This window comes from Aythya ferina, assembly GCF_964211825.1.
Source record: "Aythya ferina genome assembly, chromosome: 1".
Classification (NCBI taxonomy): Eukaryota; Metazoa; Chordata; class Aves; order Anseriformes; family Anatidae; genus Aythya; species Aythya ferina.
The window spans coordinates 114,179,260-114,200,378 of NC_140296.1; the positions used below are offsets into that span (position 1 = coordinate 114,179,260).

At 45.0% G+C, this 21,119-nt stretch overlaps 1 protein-coding gene across 1 annotated transcript in view; it reads right to left on the minus strand.

The window, feature by feature from the left end:
* Nucleotides 1-20,715, minus strand: part of PHLDB2 (pleckstrin homology like domain family B member 2) — a 112,823-nt gene extending 92,108 nt beyond the window's left edge. The window contains exon 1 of the mRNA XM_084533569.1: nucleotides 20,609-20,715. The gene's annotated coding sequence lies outside the window, so the exon portion shown is untranslated. The remainder of the gene's footprint in view (nucleotides 1-20,608) is intronic.
* Between the last annotated feature and the right edge of the window lie 404 nt (nucleotides 20,716-21,119).

Consider the following 21,119-nt stretch of genomic DNA (forward strand, 5'->3'; position numbering starts at 1 on the left):
ACTTCTATGAAGGCAAAAGTTAATAACTAGTTTCTCCACGGGAAAACATTTTGTGCCACAAAGGGATTTATTATCTGAAGTCAGACAGGCTGCAAAGTTTGCTGATGAGAAACAAGCCCTCTGCCACATTCAACTGTTTTGACAACTGTTAAATGCAAGCAATGACACACTTGAAATACCTAGTCTGAAACAAGATAAGATGAATACTTCACATTAGAGGGTTTCTTGTACTAACAGCTATTTTTTGTTGTTGTTCGCATGTATTAGTGACACTAGCAAAACAGCATTTGATATAGATGGAAGTTGAATTGGAGCTTTAACCTTTAACTTGAGTCAGGCATGATTCATAGCTCAAACTATGTCATTCCTATCTGTACTTGCTTACTTGATAATAAATAATGGACCCCTTAAATAATGTCTAACCAGAACGGGATCCACAGCCTTGTGGTTACGTGCTGTCAGTTCAAACCTAGGAGAGGGCATGGACGGAAAAAGTTGTCAGTGCTGAATGAGGTGGGGTCAGCAAACACACCACAGAGCCCCAGCCAAATTCACAGCAGGACAAACACAAGCATCTGTGCTCAGCAACAGAGGCATCTCTCAGGGCTTCCAGCCTGAAGCTGACCCCATTTTCCTCCACGGCACTTTTTGGGCTGAAGAGGCAGGCTGGAGGCTCAAAGCCCGCTTCAGCTCGTGCATGGAAAGCCCTGTGCTCAGCAGCGAGACTCACCCCATGTGATGTTCCTCAAGGAGGCAGCAGACTGGGAAAGAAGCTCTAAAACATCTCAGTGAGTAGACTCATACAACACTTAAAAATATATTAACGCCATAGGAATGTGATAGGAAAGGATGATACACAGCCAGAATGGAGCCTCTTTTTAAGTAGCTTGCCAATAACTTACACATTAGCTTGTGCAAGGTGAATAGTGAAAAGAGGAAAAATACATTTGTTTTTAAAGGCCAGCAGAAAGTCTTTGGGAAAGAATAATACTAATGAGAAGCATCTATTTTAATGTTTTGTACAGCATTTTATAGATGGGCAGAGAACACCATTCCATCCTCAGCTAAACCCATGGAATAACAGCTGTCCACCAGACTGAAGCTGAGATTTACTTCTTCTTTTTGTTACTCTGTGGATTTCTTTAAATCTAGCTTCCAGGCTTAGCTGGTCAAATGGGCTTATTTCCTTGATACTGACCTCCGATATCTCCTGACTATAATTAAGTGTTCAAGCCCAAGCAATTGCAAGCAGAGTCAAGTGCTTGCAAGCAGTCAGTTACAGTAAACAGAACTGTGAATGTCTGTATTTATGGGATTTCTCTCTCTAAAGGCAATGATAGGATGCCAGTACACTAAGACAAAAACACACCGTTAAAACCAAAACATTTCTCAGCTGCTTCCAGAGCCAGACAGCAATTCTTCTCAGTGTAGAGAGCCACCATAACTGGTTAGATAACCATGGAAACAGTCTAGAAAGTAAATGCAAGTGAAGAAGCAACAGTAAATTTCCACTTTGTGTTTCAATGACAAGAACCACTAGCTTTAAGCTGTTCCTATGTACATGCTTTAACCTGAAAGGCACACAATTTGGTGAATACCATGGTGTCTGTGTGAAGCTAACAGTGCAAATGGCAGCACAGGCTCAAAAGAAAGGTTATCCAACTGCAGAGTGAATTTCCCTGCCTCCTACCATGAAAAATACCAGTGTCAGAGCAACAGCAAAGCATGCTGGATTTTCTACTGATTGCAGGGTAGTGGATGGTGCTCCGAGCAAGTGTTTAGCAAACTGAAGTCCCCACCAACATTATTTTCTGTGCCTCTGTAGACACGTCTGTAGCAGTTTCAGATAGACATGTAGTAAAATACAGAGGCACTGAGACCTGGTAAATTATTTCTTTTTTGGGACAAAGTTGACACCTCTTTGTCAGTTCAAAGCAATACCATAAGGCTTCCCCATCTCTGCTGTAGGGCAGGCAGGATGGGGGCAGTCTCCACATTGCTGCAGCAGCCACGTCCTTGCCAATGCAGACACAGCGCTCAGGCTGCAGCACAAAAGTCTTGTCAGCTGCTGAAAAGCAAGACAAAAGGGTCCCGTCAGCTTCTCTCACAATGCCCCCAGCAGGACCGCTCCACGTGGCTGGCTGGCTGTCCATGGTTACAGGAGCTGGCGAGCAGGGAAACCCCTCTGTAAACACAGGTTCATTCATCGGCAGCTGCACTCCGGCCTCCGTGCCAACTAGCAGATGCTCAGGTACAGCTAAGGCTGGTTTGTCACCACACCTACTGCTTAAATGAAGATCCATACAGAGCCTGGCGCTGCCTAAATGTTGATTTCCAATCGTCTTTTTCCCATCACCCCAAGAATCACAGAATCACAGAATTTCCTAGGTTGGAAGAGACCTCAAGGTCATCGAGTCCAACCTCCAACTGATAACCAGTTTGTGGGGAAAGACCAGGATGTCACTCATTTGTCCCCCGTAGCAGCTCTCGTCCAGACCTAAGACCTACATGAAACTCTTCCTGTCAAAATTTTAATACTTTTATTTCATCATACTAAAATTCCAGCTTGTAAGTGATGGAATGCTTCTCCCCTGCTTCACAGAGAAATGCAGAAGCAGCTCCCGGGCTTGGTGCCTGTTGTCCCCTCCCTCACACAAGTCAGAGCGCTGAGCCTTTCCTCACAGTCCCCTAATTCAAACACTGGACAAGGGTAATCACGTTTCATGCTTCATGGTTTAAAATGATCACCATATGGATTAGGAAAGAAACTTGGTCTCTTCACTGCATATGCAGCTATCGCACCATCTCACAGATCAGTTTTTGGGATTTCTTTACTGCAGTCTCAATAACTGGGTAGCTGCCACTACCGGAGACGTGGACTCTGGATGCACCCGTCTACCCCTTGCTGCTTAGTTCACTTCTTCCCTATTTTTAAAACTGGTCACATCACATGAAGACAATTTTGTTGCTCTGAGCTGAGCATAATTTTGTAGGTATTTAATGCATTGCATGTTTATAATTGTATCTTGCTAGGAAATTCCCTTGCTGCACTGGTTAGAGTGCACAGGAGTGGCTTTGATTACCTTTAGAGCTATTCTCCTGTACGCAGTCTTTGAGGCAGCTTTACCATTTCAGATTAAGATTTAATGCAGCCCCCATTAAGACCTTCAGACACTTTTTTTTTTTTTTTTTACTTTCTAAGCGTGAATTTTGCCCTAAAATAAATATTTATGGAAATCCCACATTCTATTTTACAAAACCTTCCACTGAGTGCCCCCCGCAGTGTGCCTGCCCAAGTGGCCATCCTCTGCAGCTCTGTGAAGCAGCACGAAGTGGAGCACCTGAGGACCTCAACAAGCCCCACAGTTTCAGTGGGGAATATAACTACCAATTTCAAGGCTCGGGTCACCCTTCAGGAGATGCCATACCCTCAGCTGCTGCCAGGCTGCAGCAGGAACAGCAACGAAGCGCTTGGAAACATGGCAGATATGAATAATTAGGCAGGGCTTCTCCCCGCCAGCCCTGAGAGTGGGATTTGGCAGGCACATTCCTCAGAGGCATGCAGCAGAGCAGAGAAATGGAAGAGGGAAAGGCTTGTGGCCCATTTCAACCAGCTGCATATTCTTCAGTGCTTGGAAGGGAGTCACTACTCATGCCCTGTGTCCTCAGCCGCTCTATCTCACCCTCTATGCTGCAGTTACTGTTCCTTTCCTCTCACATCACACCCTCCAGTGCCATCTCCCCTTTCCTTGCACACTGGCTCCTTTGGCCCCCGAGTTTTTGCTCCCTTCAGGAGGACTGCACGTGTATTTCGCACAACAGGCTGCATCTCTAGGACACCGTGTGCTGCCTGCACCAGGAAGAGCTGTCCGTCTGCCACGTAACTCCTTCCATGTAATCGATTTCCATGCCAACATTTCTGGGCCATGGCAAGCCCTCCTGCTCTGAAGAGCCTTTCATAACCAAATGACTTCAGATTGCTCTGCTCTGAATAATCTGTTCTGACAATGGGCATTGCTTATGCCTGAAGCTTCAGGAAAGGCTGGAGGCCCACTGATGCCAGAAACGGGCAGGTAAACACCTGCCTGAAAGAACTTGCTCTATAATTTATGTCAACTAGCAGCTAGAGCAGAGAAAAAGTGTCCAGGTCCAGGAACTGAAAGCATGGGGTTGGAGAAAGGCTGAACAAAACACCAGTCAAGACAATGCATCACCACACATTAAGGTGCCTCCCCCCCTCATTTGATTGGGGATCGGATGGGACCTCATGAACAGACACCACACTATCCTACCCTGCTGTTGTAAAGAAACAGTCAAAAGACTTCTCTTAATAGAGCACAGACAGAAAATGGGTGTGTCAAAGCACCTTCAGCTGGCATGGGTTTGCCAAGGGGAGGCGACAGTGACAAGTGCCTCCTGCTGTCTCTTTGAAGATGCAGCCACCTCTTGCCCTCCCTTCCAAAACCCGATCCCCTAACATGACCCAAGCTGTCCCCGAAGCAAATCAGGTTAGCCATGGCTCAGCCTTCCCCTCCACCTCAAAGAACAGGCCCAGAGATGTTCTCCAAGAGGACAAGAGAGGTTTGACTTGCTGCAACGTGTAACAAAAGCTCTTTTCCCCAACCCGAAGACTGTTAGATGAATACAGAAACACAGTACAGCTTAACTGGAAAACATCAGCTGGTAGTGCTGACGATCAACATGGTCTGCACACGTTCAGTTTCATCCCCCATTAATTTCCAAGGGGACCCAGCAGCATGATGAAGCCTGAGAAGCCTGGATCCAAAACGAGTATTGCACACACACGAAAAACCCACCACCTCCGTCTCAGAGAAACTTGAAGTCTGGGTTTCTACAACTGCTAAATCAAAACCTTTTGCAGCACAACTCTGTTTTACGGCTCACAGTTGCATTGGTTTCTTCTGCAGTCAAACACCATATTGGGGAAACCATTCCTTGTTGAGCTTGGTAGCATTACTCCTCACTAACACTGGTCAGGGCATCTTTCACTTGGAAGACCAAAGCAGGCATGGCCATGGTTTGCATGTAAAACATGGATCTCTGCCTTCAAAACACACTTAAAGCTGGCAGTCAAGAGAGGCTCCTTGTCAGAGTGCGAACTTCTAAAGTGTTCCAATTGCTTTCAAATAGATTTAAAACCTGCCTCGTGCAACTCCCTGTCATTTTTTCCTTTATAAACCACAGTATTTCATAAATCTTGCTATTTTGCTCTAGCTAAAATTTAACACCACTACATATTACTCCATAAAATAATATGGCCAGCACACCACTTCTCCGGTATAGGAAATGATCCGTAAAGCTGTAACTCGGTCTTTATGAGGATCTTTTAAGAGAGCACAGCTTTTCCACAATGAAAGCTGTCAGCAGCAAAACTGCTATTTCCATCATACTGCTGCTTTAGCAGGATTTCCTGCCACAGCAGAATATTCCTTTATTATTTTTTTTTTGGCCATCATCATGCATATGCAAGCTCAGCTTGCCAAGGAACAGGCTTCAAGCTATTTCATAGCTCAGCCACCGTGGCGTGGGATGCTTATTTCCCTCTTGCTGAGTGCTGTCCCAGCACTGCCACATCCCAGCCTCACACACGGTAGGACACTTTTGAGGCTATGGGATGCTTTGAAGCAGGTTTCTTCCTCTTCCTCCTGGCTGACCTTTCCCAAGCAGGGAAGTACCAATGCCAGCCTCATCAGCCAAAACCGAGCCCATACCACACAAACCCACATGAATTATTTTCCACTCCTTATGAACATTTGCCCTCCCACTGAAAATCTCCAGTCACACATAGCACCTGAAAGCAAACATGTCCAATACCCATGGCAAATTGCAATGTGTGCTCTGGGACCGAGCACTGCAGGGAGCTCCTTGAGAGCTTTTGGAGATCGAAAGGACCTCTGAACTACACCTCTCCTGCACTGGTGCAGCAAGCTCCTCCACCAACTAGCACTGGGAAAGCTGTGCTAGGGAGAGCCTGCAGAAGAGTGTTAACACTCACACCTGTGAAACGCAATATGGTCAAAGGCATATTGTCTTTTCTTCCCCCCATCTTCTTCCTTTCCATTTCCACTCATTCACAGGATTTTTCAAGACAGAGGTAGCTTTACACCTAGCCTCTTTGCTAGAAGATGGGACACATAACTAGCAATAAGATTCATGAACTTAACGTTTATGTAAAGACTCTTTCTGAAGACACAGACAGGTGTGTCTAATTGTAGACAGCCAGCAGTGGACAGTCTGGCAGGCTCTGTGCAGTTTAATAACCACTGCATGCCCAGATGGAACAAGCCAAGAGTGGGGATTTATACTTCTTGACTTCACATTTGTTGCTAGAGGCACAACTTCCCCCGCCATCACCAATCGCAGCTCAGACAACAGGGCCATCTTAGCTCATAGTATTGGGGTATGTGATACTTCTGGGCTTGCATGGAAAGGACAGTATGGCAATTGCCACCACAATGGCCACAGCCTTCTGCACCCTTACACCTCCATTCTCAAACCGGGGTTCTGCTCTACACATCCCTGTGTGACCGTGCCACCAGCTACAGTTTCTCACTGAGTATTTTCTGTACACATGGTGGAAGAGAAGGGCATGAGCCTACACCCAAGGCAGAAATAACTGGCTTCCTCTCTCTCCACCCAGTAGGGTGACAAGATGGTGGCAACTGCATGAAGCATACAGTTGCATGCAGTTACAGGGCTGCATACAGCCCTGGACACAAGGGAGGCAGGCAGGGAAGGTGGTGGCCTCTGACTACATACACACAGCTACTTGCTTTAGAATTGTTTCTTTTTGTCTTTTATTGCTTCTTTTACGATCTTCTTCCCCCTCCCCATCCCATAGCTTCTTTCTGCTTGCTTTTACAAAGCCCTACAGCATCTCTCCGACACATCAAATATCTCCCGTGCTCCTCTCTTACCACACAGACTTCTTAGTTACGCTACAAGTAGCTCCTGAGGCAGCAGGGGCTCCCAAGGCCTGCTGGAGGGACAGCATGCTCCCAAGGCAGCTTTTCCTACAGCAGCAGCAGCATTCACAAGGGTTTCTCCTGCTTGGATCCCCTGGCACCTATGAGGCTTACAGTCACCTGTGAGCTCTCCCTGGGGGACAGCAATGCCTCCTCCACCCTGCTGTTGGCTGTATGCTTTCACGAGCCACAGCAGAACTTAATTTTGTTGAGTACCTTTCTCCCTTTATCATGCTTAATTGAAGTTGGACAACAGATGTACAAAGTTTTCAGGCAGGAAAGACCCAATGACAGGCTTGATCAAACAGCCTGCTTCCTTAGGAAATTATGTTATTTTTGACCTGGATTAACCCTCTTCATGCTGCTAGTTTACTTTTTTTAATTTCACTGCCATTGGTATCTTTCATACAGCCTTATTTCTAGGTACAATGTAGGAATCTGCTTGGTTTACACCAGTTTATAATGCCAAAACGTGTTTGAAAATAAGTACTAAAACATTTCCTTTTACATTGAGCTTACGATTCCTCCTTCACATTTTGAAGTTAATCCTAAATTTCAGATGTAAGGAGCTCTAAGTTATGTTTACAAAAGGCTGGTACACATGAAATATGCGACATTGGCTGCAACTGGCTACAGACTGGTGCCAGTTGAGAATTTTTATGCAGGACAAGAATAGACGGAGGGAGATAGCTCTCCAGCCCCAGTGAGGAATATGCCCTTTCCCAGGCCCTGTGTTTTGCTTACCACTCAGCCTATAATCACTTTCCAGCTGCTGGAGGCCAGTGGCCCAGCTGCTGGGAAGGGGGCGTCTAATGACTCCTTCTGAAGCAGGATGCATGGGGCAGGAATTTCTCCTTTCCACTCCCTACTTGCTCACTTGCTCACTTGTTTCCCATCAGAAACATACTTTTGAATCTTTTCATCTTGTGTGGTTTTCCACCCAGTCCTGGTATCCTCACAGACTGCTATGGCATAAGAGAGCAGCATCCTTATTATCCTGCCTCTGCTTGAGGAGAATGGGTGTATCCAGCAGGCAAAGAGGTGTCTGTTAAGGTGATGACTTGTAAGTATGTTCCCTGATGGTGCAGGAAGCTACTCAGGAAAGCCCTGTTTACAGTCATCTCACCTCCCCAGCAACACCTCCAGCAGATGCTTGCATTGTTCCCCTGAGGTTCAGCTCTCAAAAAGACTCTCCAGCAGGGATGCTGCTCCCTCCACTTCCAGGAACATGATGTGCACAAAGCGTGAACAACAGCTGTACCCAGCATGAGCCGTGCCATTAGGTATGTACACAGGTGCCTTGCAGTAATAAGAATAATTTAGCTACCAGCCTGATCTGAATGTCATTTTTACACAGAAGAGGAGAAGAGGCAGTCACAGTCCCACAGGGTCTCCTGTGGGTGGCATTTCAGTGAAGCAGCACCGACAGCCACCTCCTTCCCTCTTGCCCTCTTTTGTACTCACATCAGTCAGGCTTAAGAGATGTAAGCTGATGGGTACACCGGCTATCTGCACCAGATGAGATGCCCAGGACATGCAAACATCAGTACAGTCATGCTGTACACCTGTGTCCACCTCTTTTGGATCACCAACACAGGCAGGGGGTTTGAGCATGCACACCTTGCCCATACTTCACATTTTTCCTTCCTGGGAAGCAAAGCTGTGCTGCACTGGGTGACACCAGGCTGTTCACATCTCCTCCACCTGCCCCTCCTTGCCACATTCAGTGGTAAACTCTTGGCTTAACACTGTGACTAGGAAGGGGAATGCTAACTGAGGTTTAGAAGTTAGCCTACACAAAAATTAAAAGACTAGCATGCTGAAGGCTCTTTAGCAGTTAGGTCAATATTGGATTAAATACTTAATTGTAGGTAAGTCAGCCAAGAATCAGTTTCTGTTCCTGGAAAACATTATGTTTAAAAATAATTTGGTCTTCACAAGAAAGACTGAAAAGCTCACAATTTTAAGTTAAGAGCATTAAAACATCTCCCTTAGAAGCAAACCGCTGATTTCAATGGAGGGAAACATTGTCTCAAACACTTTCTTACAAACGCATCTTAAAATATCAAATTTGGTTTGGTTTAAACATACTCTCCAACAAGTCAGATGAAACCATACCCTCCCAAAACATGATGGATTTGGTGGAATGTTTTATTTCAAAATCATCTATTCTGATTTTTTTTTCAGCTAAAGTCAAGTAGAGGAAATTAATGTCTTTGATTTTTGCCAAATAATTCTTTTTCCCAAGGCTCACAGTTTCACAGCAAGTACTTGAATTTTGGTAAATTTTCATCAAAACTTCCCAAGCATCTCTAGCAGTAGCACCAGAAAATCCCTCCACTTGGGGGAGGGGGCTGCAGCTGGGCCTTATCCTCAGCCACGACTTATGCCTCACACAGTGGGTATGGGTGCTAGCAGGGAGCGCTGTGATTTTGATCTTCAGCTGTCTGCACACTCAGGGCAGATGGCTATTGTGCTTGCATCAGTACAGCCACCATCTGATAGCCCAAATCCCCCATTGTTTCCAAAGGAAAAGCATGCTTCCCTTCTTTCTTCTCGTTTCCTGGGAAAGAAATCCCTAATTCAAGAGTCAACATTTATCCACAGTGCTGTTTCACAACAACTCTTCTGCTTGGAACTTCTGTTCTACCTCACCATTGCATGATATTTTTATAATTATTATTTTTTCACGGTGGGCAAGCCCCCATGTTCCCTCAGCCTACTTCTCATCCCGCAGGAATCCCCTGTGATGGCAGCAGTTCTACATGACTCTCTGCTCCTCTTGGTCCTGCTCGCAGTTAGGACTGTCTGAAGAGCCAACCTCTGGTCCAAGCTCAGATACTCCCCTCGAGTGCCCTGCTTGGGCTGATGTGGCCATCACCAGCCAAGGCATGTTGTCTCCGCTCACCTCGGGGAGATGGAGCTGTGCCCAGCTTCCCAAGAGGAAGCCGGAAGGGTAAGAGAGGTTATTAACAATGACTGCCTTGTAATTAGCAGCACTGCAATTTCCCACACAAAGCACTGTCTTTGAGGGTGCTACGCGGCTCCTGATGAACTTCTGTGCCTAGCTTTGATGCGTTGTGCTTATTAGTGCCGTACAACAGGCAGTAGAGCAGCCTCAGTGTTACAGGGAGCACTGAGGACACATCATTCAGCGACTTTGGGCTCTGCACAGACACTTAAAGCCACCCACCCATGAAGCAACATGCCAAGGGCAGCTCCTCAGCACAGGTCAGACACTCGTCAAGAGGCACATTCCACCCCGCAGACATTCAGGTTGCCCCTAATTCACTTATCAGAGGCCACGAGGGCCCTCGGGTCCGCCTGTGCCTCCTCCAGGCATATGGGAGGTGGGAGTGGGTTTGTGGCTATGTGCCAGGCATGCCAGGCATGCATCCCAGCCTCGTCCCAGCCTACCTCGGTACGTGGGCACCTCCGCCAGCATGGAGGAAGGAAGCCTTGCCAATGGTTTCCACGCGCTGAGGATGTGGGCGGTGCTCGGAGACAAAACAGAAGCAGCATGTACAGTGATAACATGAGTATTGCAGCAATCTGGTAGCTGTGCTAATGAAGCTCGCTAAAAAGCCCACAAAGGGTGCAGAAGCAGCTCTGTTTCTGTGGCATGTTTTGCCCAGATCTTTGCCCTGTGAAGCACCACAACCCTGCAGCATCACTGCCTCTGTATGGATACAAAGTCTGTTGACAGTTTCAGACTGCTTGAGAAGATGCAGCTGACCAAAATCCTTTAGCTTGTCTGTAGGTATGATGCAGAAGAAATAGTCACAGGCACTGGTCTTGGGTATTGGCTATAGAGAGCAAACCAAGCCACCGTTTTGAGGGAACTTGGATCACATTCAGCTCTGTCCTGCACTCAAGCATTCTCAGCCACCTCTGGGCCTCAGTCTAGGGCAGGCTCTTGAGAAGACCACACATCCCAAGTTAAAACTGTCACAGGGCCAAGGGAAAGCAGTCCTCAGCAGTCACCTTCTGCTAATATTGGCTCATCCTCATACAAAGGCAGTATAAAAGCAGCACCAGCTGTGATGACAAGTTACAGCACAACTTCCAAAAAAATATATATATATTCCTGTTGTGGAGCCTCAATAGCCTTGGGCATAACTTGAGATAGCCCTGAAACCAATCACTCCTACCAACACCATTCAGGTACAAAGCTGCACACTGAAAATTGAAAAGATCAGTGGGCAGTAATGTTGTTGCCCTTGGACACACAAGTGCATTCCAGCAGGAATGCCAGCATATGGCTTTTCATGGAGATCTTTGCTCTGGCTTTCAAAACATTCAAAAAATGACTGAGAATGTCATTCACATCAAAAATAACAGAGGTTTTGTAACACTGCACATGTTCAAAGCACTGTCAAGACTTGAATTCACACAATGCTTCTGGGAACCAACATCCTCATCCTCCATCCCACCACAAAGTAGAAATATTCACAGGAAGTCTGAAGGCATAACTCCTTAACTTTCAAAATCTTCTCTTTTCATGGAAAATATTTTGTACACAGAGCCAGAAAACCCCAAAATAACAGGATGAGTTTTCCATTTTCACATGAAGCTGATTTTTCAGTGAAATCCTTTTCTGGTGAAACTCTTCTCACAAGAAAATTTCAGCCACTTCTACTTTAAATGTTCATACAATCCAGGTGGAAATATTTAAACACATGTGAGGACTGGTAATTTCCAAGTGATTTTCTCAAGAATAGATATTGAGACAGGGTTGCAGCCATTGTGTAATTGATCCCCATCTGCTTCTACTCATGTTGCAACTGCATCTACACACACCGTGTCATCAGCATGCCTGCAAGCTCTTGGGGCCAACTTAACTTTTCAACGTATCTGAAAAGCTTTTGACTATTCATCAAGTGCAAAAGCTTGTGAGGCAACTGAGCTTGAGATGTGATGTGCTCCTAATCAACATCTCACTGGGACCTGCTGTCTCAGCCTTTCCTTGATGTTTCACCTGAAGTTATGTTCAATAGAAGAATTTAGAGAAAACAACAATGGCTTGAATTTCCTTTGTAAGCAGAGAGCCTGAGTTACACATCTATAAGGAGCTGGGCTTGTAGTAATTTCTGACGAGGTCAATCTCTGTGAACTAGCATGGGGATCTAGCTCGTATTGTCACAGAGCAAATACTGCATTTTAAACAAAGAAACCTTAATATTGTTTTTAGATTTAAAATGTGGTCATACAGTTAATGTTTTACACAACAACCTTTTATAAGTCTCTGCTGTTTCATTACTGTCCCTGTCATGCTCCCCACCTCAGCCCTAGTAAGTGCCAGCAGTTTCCAAGCTTACAGCCCTGAGGGGCAGTATTTTAGTCACAACTCCTGTAAATACAGAGATAAAAGGTGAGCTTGCAGAGGTTTTGTAGCCTGATACTTCTCAGTTTGTCGGTTACATTTTATAAGGCATGCCTCGACTGTAACACTCAACCAATATCAGATCCTAAGTCAATATTTATTCCCTAATGTTATGCATATTATCTGGCTACCTTGTATTGCCTACTTGTATTTTCCAGATTGAGGATAGTTGTTCACAGAAAAGGACTAAAAAAGGAAAATATAACAAAAAAGGAAGACGACAGCATACGGTCTCAGCTCACAGAAATACCCCTGTCTAATCCTCTGGCCTCCTTAATTTAATTTTAAGTCTGTATTATATGTAAGCCTAGATATTGTGTACCCAAACTTTTTCTCACTGAAATCAAAGCACGTTTCATCACTGTCAGCATTAGCATATCTCTCCAGTACCCCACAGTTTTTAATTCATTCTCTGTCAAAGGTACCGAGCCTGATGCTGAAGTGCTGCTGTGAGTTTGCCTTTTTAACTTGAGGGACGTTGGGGAGCTGTAACACTGCCAGAAAGCAGCCTCATTTGTTATTAACAAACCCCATATTTAGCAATATGTGTCTCTGAAGTAAAAAGGCACATACTTTCATCGTAACAAAGCCCCATTGCTGTACAGTTGGGTCCCCGGGGACCTCTAGATCCCATTTTGCATGGCCAAATAAGGTAAAGCAAGAATTTGAAAAATGCAAACCTGGCCTGAAATCCTGAAGTTGCCCACAACTTTGAGTAGCTATTTTTAGGATTTGTTAACCTTTTGTTAAACATCAGAGGATGCTTCAAGGCCTTTTTGTTACTTCTCCCTGAATACCTAACTTCCAAAAAATATTCTAGAATGTAAGTGAACTTAAAGGAGAGAAAGTGGTTGGAGACCGGGGCTGAGAGCAGTGAAAAACGATATTAAAAGCAGTGTTAAATCTCCACCTGAAATCAAAATGGTGCGATTTGCCAACAGATACTGAAAAGAAATTCTCCAGATTAGAAGCAAGCAACATAGCACTGTTATGAAGTGTGCATAAGAGGGAAGCCATCAGGCTCTGTAAGATACTAAATTTGCTTGAGGCTTTTAGTTCTAGCCTATCACTGTCGAACTCCACAACTTTCCTTGTGAACAGGTAGTCAGAGAAGTTTGTCTCCTCAAAAACTCAACTATTAGCCACATGTGGGATAAAATATCCAATGAATATTCTGTGTTTGCTTGTGAAACACCTCTTTTGCAAAGACTTCCTATGAAGGAACTCTGACTCCATCCTCCTCTAGGCCTTTTTAACCACAAATACATTACCGCTTGTCCTCCAGCATTGTCTATACCTCATGACTTGCTATGTCTGAAAAACATGCAGTTGTTTCATGGGAACTCAGAGATCAAAATCCCCATTATAAATGTGCATTAAAACCACAGACATCTGGGACATGGGAAAAGCAAGCAGCTGCCTACTGTTCTCGTAGAAATATGCATACACCAGAGTTACTTAGCTTCACATACAGCAAGTGCAAGAAAACCACCAAGGAGACCTTCAATATATGATCAAATCTTCATCCAAGGGGGTAGAGAAGGCCAAATTTCTCAACAAGCTGGAAAGGAAAGCAGAAACTCAAAAAATGTATTTTTTTCTAATTTCATAAGAAATTTGGAGAAGTGATTAGGCATCGCAGGCATCTTGTGACTGAGAAGCTTTTCTTGGTTTCCCTGAGAAGTGAAAATATGGTCAAAAACTGTTTTATGAAACAGTTTATGAAACAGCATGACCATCTCTGGTAGTCTCCCATAAGATCACCTTAACACAACTGTTTCTCATCTGGTTGCTAATTTCTGAGGAAGCACCATACCATTTCAGTTATCTTAGCACACTGCTTGCTGGTCTCACACAGATACTGAGGAAATACCTTGTATCCATGCAGAACAAGCAGCTGAAGGTCATTAGGGAAAAGGAGTTTTTCACATCCAAATAAATATGTTGTACAGCAGATTAACAATTGAAGCTGTTAATGTGCTAGCTAATCCATTCCAGCATTGTCATATTAACAGCACACAGTCCACTTTGCCCAGATTAAAGGTGAAAGAAAGAATAGCTTTATATGATTCTCTTTACCTTTCCCAAGAAATAATTAAGAAAATTTAGCATAGAGGAAAACCAACAAGCTTAGAAGTGAGGAGGACATACCTTTTGCCACATAGCACACAAAACAACAGGGGCATAGGTCATATTTATCCTGGGTCACAGGGTTCAATCGCCCAAAACTGGGGACTTCATCATACAGTGTTGTCACTGAAGCCAAGTTTGTTGCCCACAGCAAAGCACTAGTTGGTTACATTGACACAGCCGGACCATCCAGACTTTAAATGATTATAAGGCTGAAGAGAGAATGCTTGTCCAAACTCATGAATTTTGCATAAGTCAATGCAAGAGGAATTTGGAATTATCTTCCTCCACAGGCAAATTACTGTGCATGTCACATGGTCCCACTTGCTTGACTTCTGTTGGTTGTACTAATGCAAAAGCTTTGGAGGAGGCTGAAAACTAATAGATTTAAGAAGCATTAGAGATGTTTTTTTAGTAGTCCCAACTGTGAAAACAGAAAGGCCTCAGTCTGAACGCTCCCTGAGTTTTGGTGTCATACTCTGCCAGAACACAGCCCTCAATATGCAAACTACTGTAATAATTTTAACACCACTATGAGCCTGAATACCCGTTTTGGGAGCTGGAGGGCTTGGAGCTAACTTGGCAGACTTTGTCTCAGTTCTCACCACAGGATTAGGAGACAGGGACATAGAAATCCCCCCTATCCAACCGATCCAACGTTTTAAGCTCCCAGAGCCAACGCAGACTACAGTGCTCCCAGGACCAGTCCTGTGTGGCAGAGACACCTTCCCTCTGAGCTGGTTGGTATGACGCCTCAGGTCCCAATGGCCACAGGCTGCCTACAGACCCCAGTCCCTGCTTCTGGGAGCTTTGCATCTTAGCCTGCTCCATTGCTACCCTGCAGCCCAGGAGAGCTGCAGGGTGCCAGATTGGCCATGCCTGTAGGAAATAAGGGCTCTTGGGAAGAGCACAGTGGCTGTGGGTCTCCAGCCCATGGCCAGCCTGATGACCTGCAGAGAGTGGGGCTTCACGGGGAGGCCTGACAGATGCACTCCTGCCACCTGGCTCATGGCTGAGTAGCTCCCTTCTTCAGTCAAAGCAAGGAGATACTATGGACCCTCTAGCAACAGCCTGAAATTGAGTTTAAAGCCATAGATGCTTCCTACTTTCCCCCCCCCACCCATCACACACAGATTTAAAACTGAGCAAGGCCCAGTAAGAGTCCTAAAACTCCTCAAATCAACCAGGTAAAGTTTCTACCTTTGCCTCTCACGTAGTAGATCTCAGGGTGAAATAAACTTTAGCTGATTATTTCCTTCATTTAGGTTTAGACCCCCTGCACCAAGACACTTCTTGAGAACTGAAGCTCCCAAAGGTGTCAAAGCTTCATCCACAGCTGACTCATTCTGGAAGCATTTGTTTTCTGAGTCAACCTGAGAAAGACAGTCATGCTATAAACAAGGCCTCAACATAACCAACAGTAGTCTCCCTATTCAGTATAATTCATGATTTAAAAAGGTCACATGGAATTCTATGTATAGTCTATGTATTGATTACCTATCTACATCCTGTTTATATATACAGACCTCTAGCTCAGGAGCCAGGACAGGAAAAGTAGATTGTACATATCTGGATATCAGCAAATCATAGATTGATTGATTAAAGTTGGAAAAGACTTCCAAGATCATCTGGTCCCACCATCACCCTACTACCAATGGCACCCATTAAACCATGTCCCTAAGCACCAGGTGCAACCTTTCCTTAAACACCCCCAGGGACAGTGACTGTATTACTTTCCTGGGCAACCCATTCCAGTGCCTGACCACTCTTTCTGAGAAGAAACATCTCCTCATTTCCAACCTAAACCTCTCCTGGAACAACTTGAGGCCATTCCCTCTAGTCCTGTCATGAGTTACCTATGAGAAGAGGCTGACCCCCAGCTCCCCACACCTTCCTTTCAGGTAGTTGTAGAGAGCAATGAGGTCTCCCCTGAGCCTCCTCTTCACCAGACTAAACAACCCCAGTTCCCTCAGCCACTCCCAATAGGACTTGTGGTCCAGGTCCTTCACCAGCTTCATAGCCCCTCTCTGGACACACTCCAGGGCCTCAATGTCTTTCTTCTAGAGAGTCTTGTAGTGAGTTGTAGTGAGGGGCCCAAAACTGGACACAGTACTCGAGGTGCAGCCTCACCAGAGCAGAGTACAGGGGGACAATCACATCCCTGGTCCTGCTGGCTATGCTATTCCTGGAACAGGCACACTAATCCTGATATCATGTCAAGTTTGAGGGTCCAGGACAGAGGTGGCCAAGGTTTCCAGCAGAACTAGGCTCCAGCAGGTACAATCATGAGCTGATGCGCTGGAAGTAGGCTTAAAGAGGAAGTGGGGCATGGAAAGCATTTGGGCACGAGACAGTAGAAATACCTTCCTACAGTCAGTCACATCTGGAACCTCACCAGGTATGTGGCACCAGGAGTCCTACTGGATATCCACAGAAAACTGCTGAGCCCAATTCTTTGGCTCACATTGCTCACACTACCACATCACATACAATCTCCCCCAAGGAAAACCACATCAGAACAGAACAATAAAAACAAAACACCAGTGCTAGCCCTATTTCTGCTAGCTGAAGTGAATGAAATTAAATAGGTCTGTGTATATTTTGTGTCTGTCTGCTTGGAAACCTCAGTGCAGAATGAAAGGAAACATTATGCCTAAAACATTCGCTATAAACTGTTCTCTTCATTGGGATGAAGGACAAGATTGAGGACACATTTTCAAACACTGTATGAGTCTAGGGCTACACACATGCTTAAAGTTAAGGGTGTGCTTATATGACAGGCTGGGGTTGTAGACTGATGAGCCTGACTTTTTCCTCATATTCAGGCAGGTTAATGCTCTTTGTGCTTGGCAAGGGCCTGAAGAACACTGTCCAACAGCACGTCTTAAGTTACCCAGTCAAAGCAAGCAGATTTCTGCTTTGGCTGAATGCAGAGTCCAGGCTGAATTTCAGCTGGCTTTGCTCTAGGTCCATCTTTGCTTTATATTGCTCTCTAAATTCAGCCCTCAGCCTCACCTACAGAATCAGTACTCTGCTCTTCACTTACTTGGCCTCCTTCATCTTCACATTTGGAGTTTTCATTGGGTGCCCTGTGTAGTCTTCCTTCTTGTACAGCTAATTACAGTACAGCTCTCCAGAAACAGAACTACTTTAAAAAAATGTATAGATAGTCTTCTACCCATCCACCACAAAGCAGCTGCATGGAGAAACAAATCAATCCAAAGAAAGTAGTAACACTAGCCAAGAGGTATTGAGGATAGAAAAAAAACAAAACAAAACAAAACAAAAAAACCAACAACAAACACAGGGAAACAAGGGAGACAAGAAGGGAAAAAAAAATAGCACCCAAATACAGTTGTGTAATTTCTGAAAGCATGTTTCTGGAAGAAGATCTTCACCTTTGGGCTTGGAGTACATAATTGGCAACTCTAGGTTTGCACACAAAGTGTTCTTTGGGTTGGGGTTCTCATAGTCAGGGGAATACAAGAACTGGTGGAACTGTGGGGGTGCCTAGAGACTACACCACAGTTGTGGGTTTGGGAATTCAAAGCTCTATGAAAAGGGATAACCCTAGGAAAAGCTGAGGACTGAAGGTGTTTGCTTGCCCAAGAAGTTTAGGAAGCAGGGCTGAAGCTTGCTCTGTCTGAGCAGACTAGCACGCTTTAGTGTGCTGAGCTTCCTAGATGAGTTGCAGTAATGTACATGCCAGTTTATAGGCAGAGGAAATCCTCCTTTTATGGTTTCCATCCCCCCGACTTGTTCCTCCTCCTTAGAAATTTTCATCCTCCCAGTTGTGCCAAGCATCAAATGAGTTGCATGTGTAGTTATGCTCTGAAAGGGCAGGAACTCTGGAGAAGCAGATGGGGTGGGGAATCTGATCATCACCTTTTCTTTCCCAAAACACTGTGTTGCAGGGTATTTTAACATGTCAAATTAGCAGCTACTTTCAATTCACAGCAATTCTGAAGTAAAAAAAAAAAAGTGTTAAAAATCAAAATAAGTACTTTCACAGTCATCTGCAAAGATTAAAGGGTAGTTCTTTGCCAGTCACCTGAATCTGTTTTACGAAGACATCTGAAAGGCATTTTTATCAACCGCTGAGCAGTATTTACTCATGAAGCTGTTCTAATTGCTTTGGAATGTGCACCCTGGCTGCTGGAACAGCTTGGTCCTGCTGATACACTAAACAAAGTAATGCTGGCTCATAGGACACGCCACTTTATATTCCTCATTCTGAAGTTAAACAACATGAAAATAAAAAAATAAAAATAAAGCAAAGACTGCACATATGATGACTTTCACAAAGCTGCCCTAGATGTTCACAAGGGCAAACACACCAACAAAAACAAACAAGCAAAAAAAACCCAAACCACCATGACTGAAACCGTTATAGATCAGTGATTTAGTACTCAACCTATTCTGCAGGTAGAAATTTCATAGACTAAAATGTACTCCTGGTTCCCCACTAAATCAGCATTTGAATCAGCATTTGGGATGCAAGCAGTCATATGCCCTGCCATTAGCATGCCCCTTAGCCCTCTCTTCAGAGAGAAACTGCTGAGATATTGGTAGATCAAAGATGATCTCCTCAGTCTCGCCTTAATCTCCTAAAATTGAAGCAGAGCTCTGGTCTGTGTTGCACATGCCCAGGCTCACTAACAGCCTACCAAAAAAACTGGAAACAGGTCTATCTGCTTTCAAGATGCAGCAGACCCAAATACTGAATAGCAAGCTGGGAAGTGCAGTGGTTTTAAAGGCACTTGCTCTTTTTATTTCAAAGTCCCAGTGTACTTTTCCAGGCAGTACTAGAAAGGCACAGCATAGCCTTTGCTATTGTATATGTCAATGTATGAAGTGTGGAAAATAAAGGAAAAATCAGCCTGATCCTCCTAGCAACTATGCAGAGAGGATCTCCACACAGATCCCCTTTGACACAGATGTAAGAACAGCCAAGCCAGTCCTATAGGCCTGGACAATGCTTTGAGCTGGTTTCATAGGAGGAGGAAGCATCACCCCCACACAGAGCCTGAGCTATCAGTCCTTGGAACAAGCTGCTGCAGACAAACACAGGCCAGGCTTTGGGATAAACAGCCTTAGTTAGCCGCTGCTCAGAGCCTGCAGACCTGGCCATGCCTGCCCTCCTTCAGCAGCGAGTTGCCACATATAAGAAAAACTCCAGCAGATGTGGCAGTAACCTAGAATTGTCCTCAGTAGGAAGCACCTCACCTGCCTTAAAATCTGTGCTGGACACAAGGATTATGGCTTTTTAAGAGCAAGTTACTTGCTAAAAAAACAGGGAAGTACCAGCTTCAGTGCAGGCAGCGTTTGGAAAACAGTGAGGCAGGTTTAGAGGCACTCAGCTGTGAGAAGAGGGCTCTTCTCATTCCTGACTCATGCAACAGAAAAGCTTCGTGAATTTTCTACCTGGCATCCCAGCTGTCACCCAGGTTTCCCTGTGGCTCTGTGGGCAGCTCTCCATGCATCTCCTTGCCAAACCCTGGCTGTACAGGTGGTCCTTGGCCTCCTCGGCTGCTGCTGCACCTTTCCCCTTACACTGAAGGCCCACAATCTGCCTCTCCTGGGGGCCGAAGCAAGAGCATGAGAAGGAAAGATTTTAACTACCTAGTTTATTGCCATAAACAGCCCCAATCAATTTTCAGTATTAGAAACTATTGGCTTGTTTTCCTACTGGAAAACAGCATGTGTTCCTCCTGCTCTGAAGGGACCTGACCAGGAGGAGAAAGCTTTGAGGCTGCAGAAGGGATCTCCCCACATGACCTTTTTAATCCTTGGCCTCCACTGCTTTAGTCAACACCACAAGTGCCTTCCAGTATGACAATCACCATTTGTTGCTTAGGAATTAAACATTGACTAAACACATCATTCTGCATAGGCCATTGAACTGGAAGAATGTTTGGTGAGCTCAGCAGCTAGAGCTCTATTAACTGTCTCTAGTGACCTTCTCCTCCAGGAAAGCAAATGCAATGCAGTGGCTTGATTTCAAATCCTTTGCAAGTGCTCCTTCTGTAACCTGCAATACCCCTAGATCTCTAATACCACCCTCCCACCCCCCAAAAAAAGCTCAATAAGCAGGTAGATCCTAACTTACCTATCCCACTGGAGTATCACGCTTACATGGTTCCACACTGTGTCATTACCAGGTCTCTCCAGACTGGTTTAGGTACTCTGAAAAGCACCACCACCACCTGCATCTACTACTCCTTTTGCCATGCTGCTAAGTTTAAGTGCTGCAGTCCCATTTCAAAGGAAGACTGTTACACTTAGTATGTCTGCAATGTTTAAGAACACTCCAGGCACAGGTCAGCTAAAGGTGTGTTGAAACAGAACAGCTAACAGATAAGACAACAAATGGAGTTTTACAAACACCAGCAAGTCCACTCATCGGGCAGGATGATAACATGACTCCAAAAATGTCTCCAGGGAAGGATACTCCCTCGCCAAATAGCAAAACAAGCACGAAATGCATCTTGGAGTAATTATATTCTGAATACATGTCTGGAAATGCTGCTATGAGTTTCTCACTCTTAGACACTTAACAGAAAGAAAACACGATGCGAGAATTCTTGGCATTTTCTGCATTCTCCTTTTCCTTTACTTCA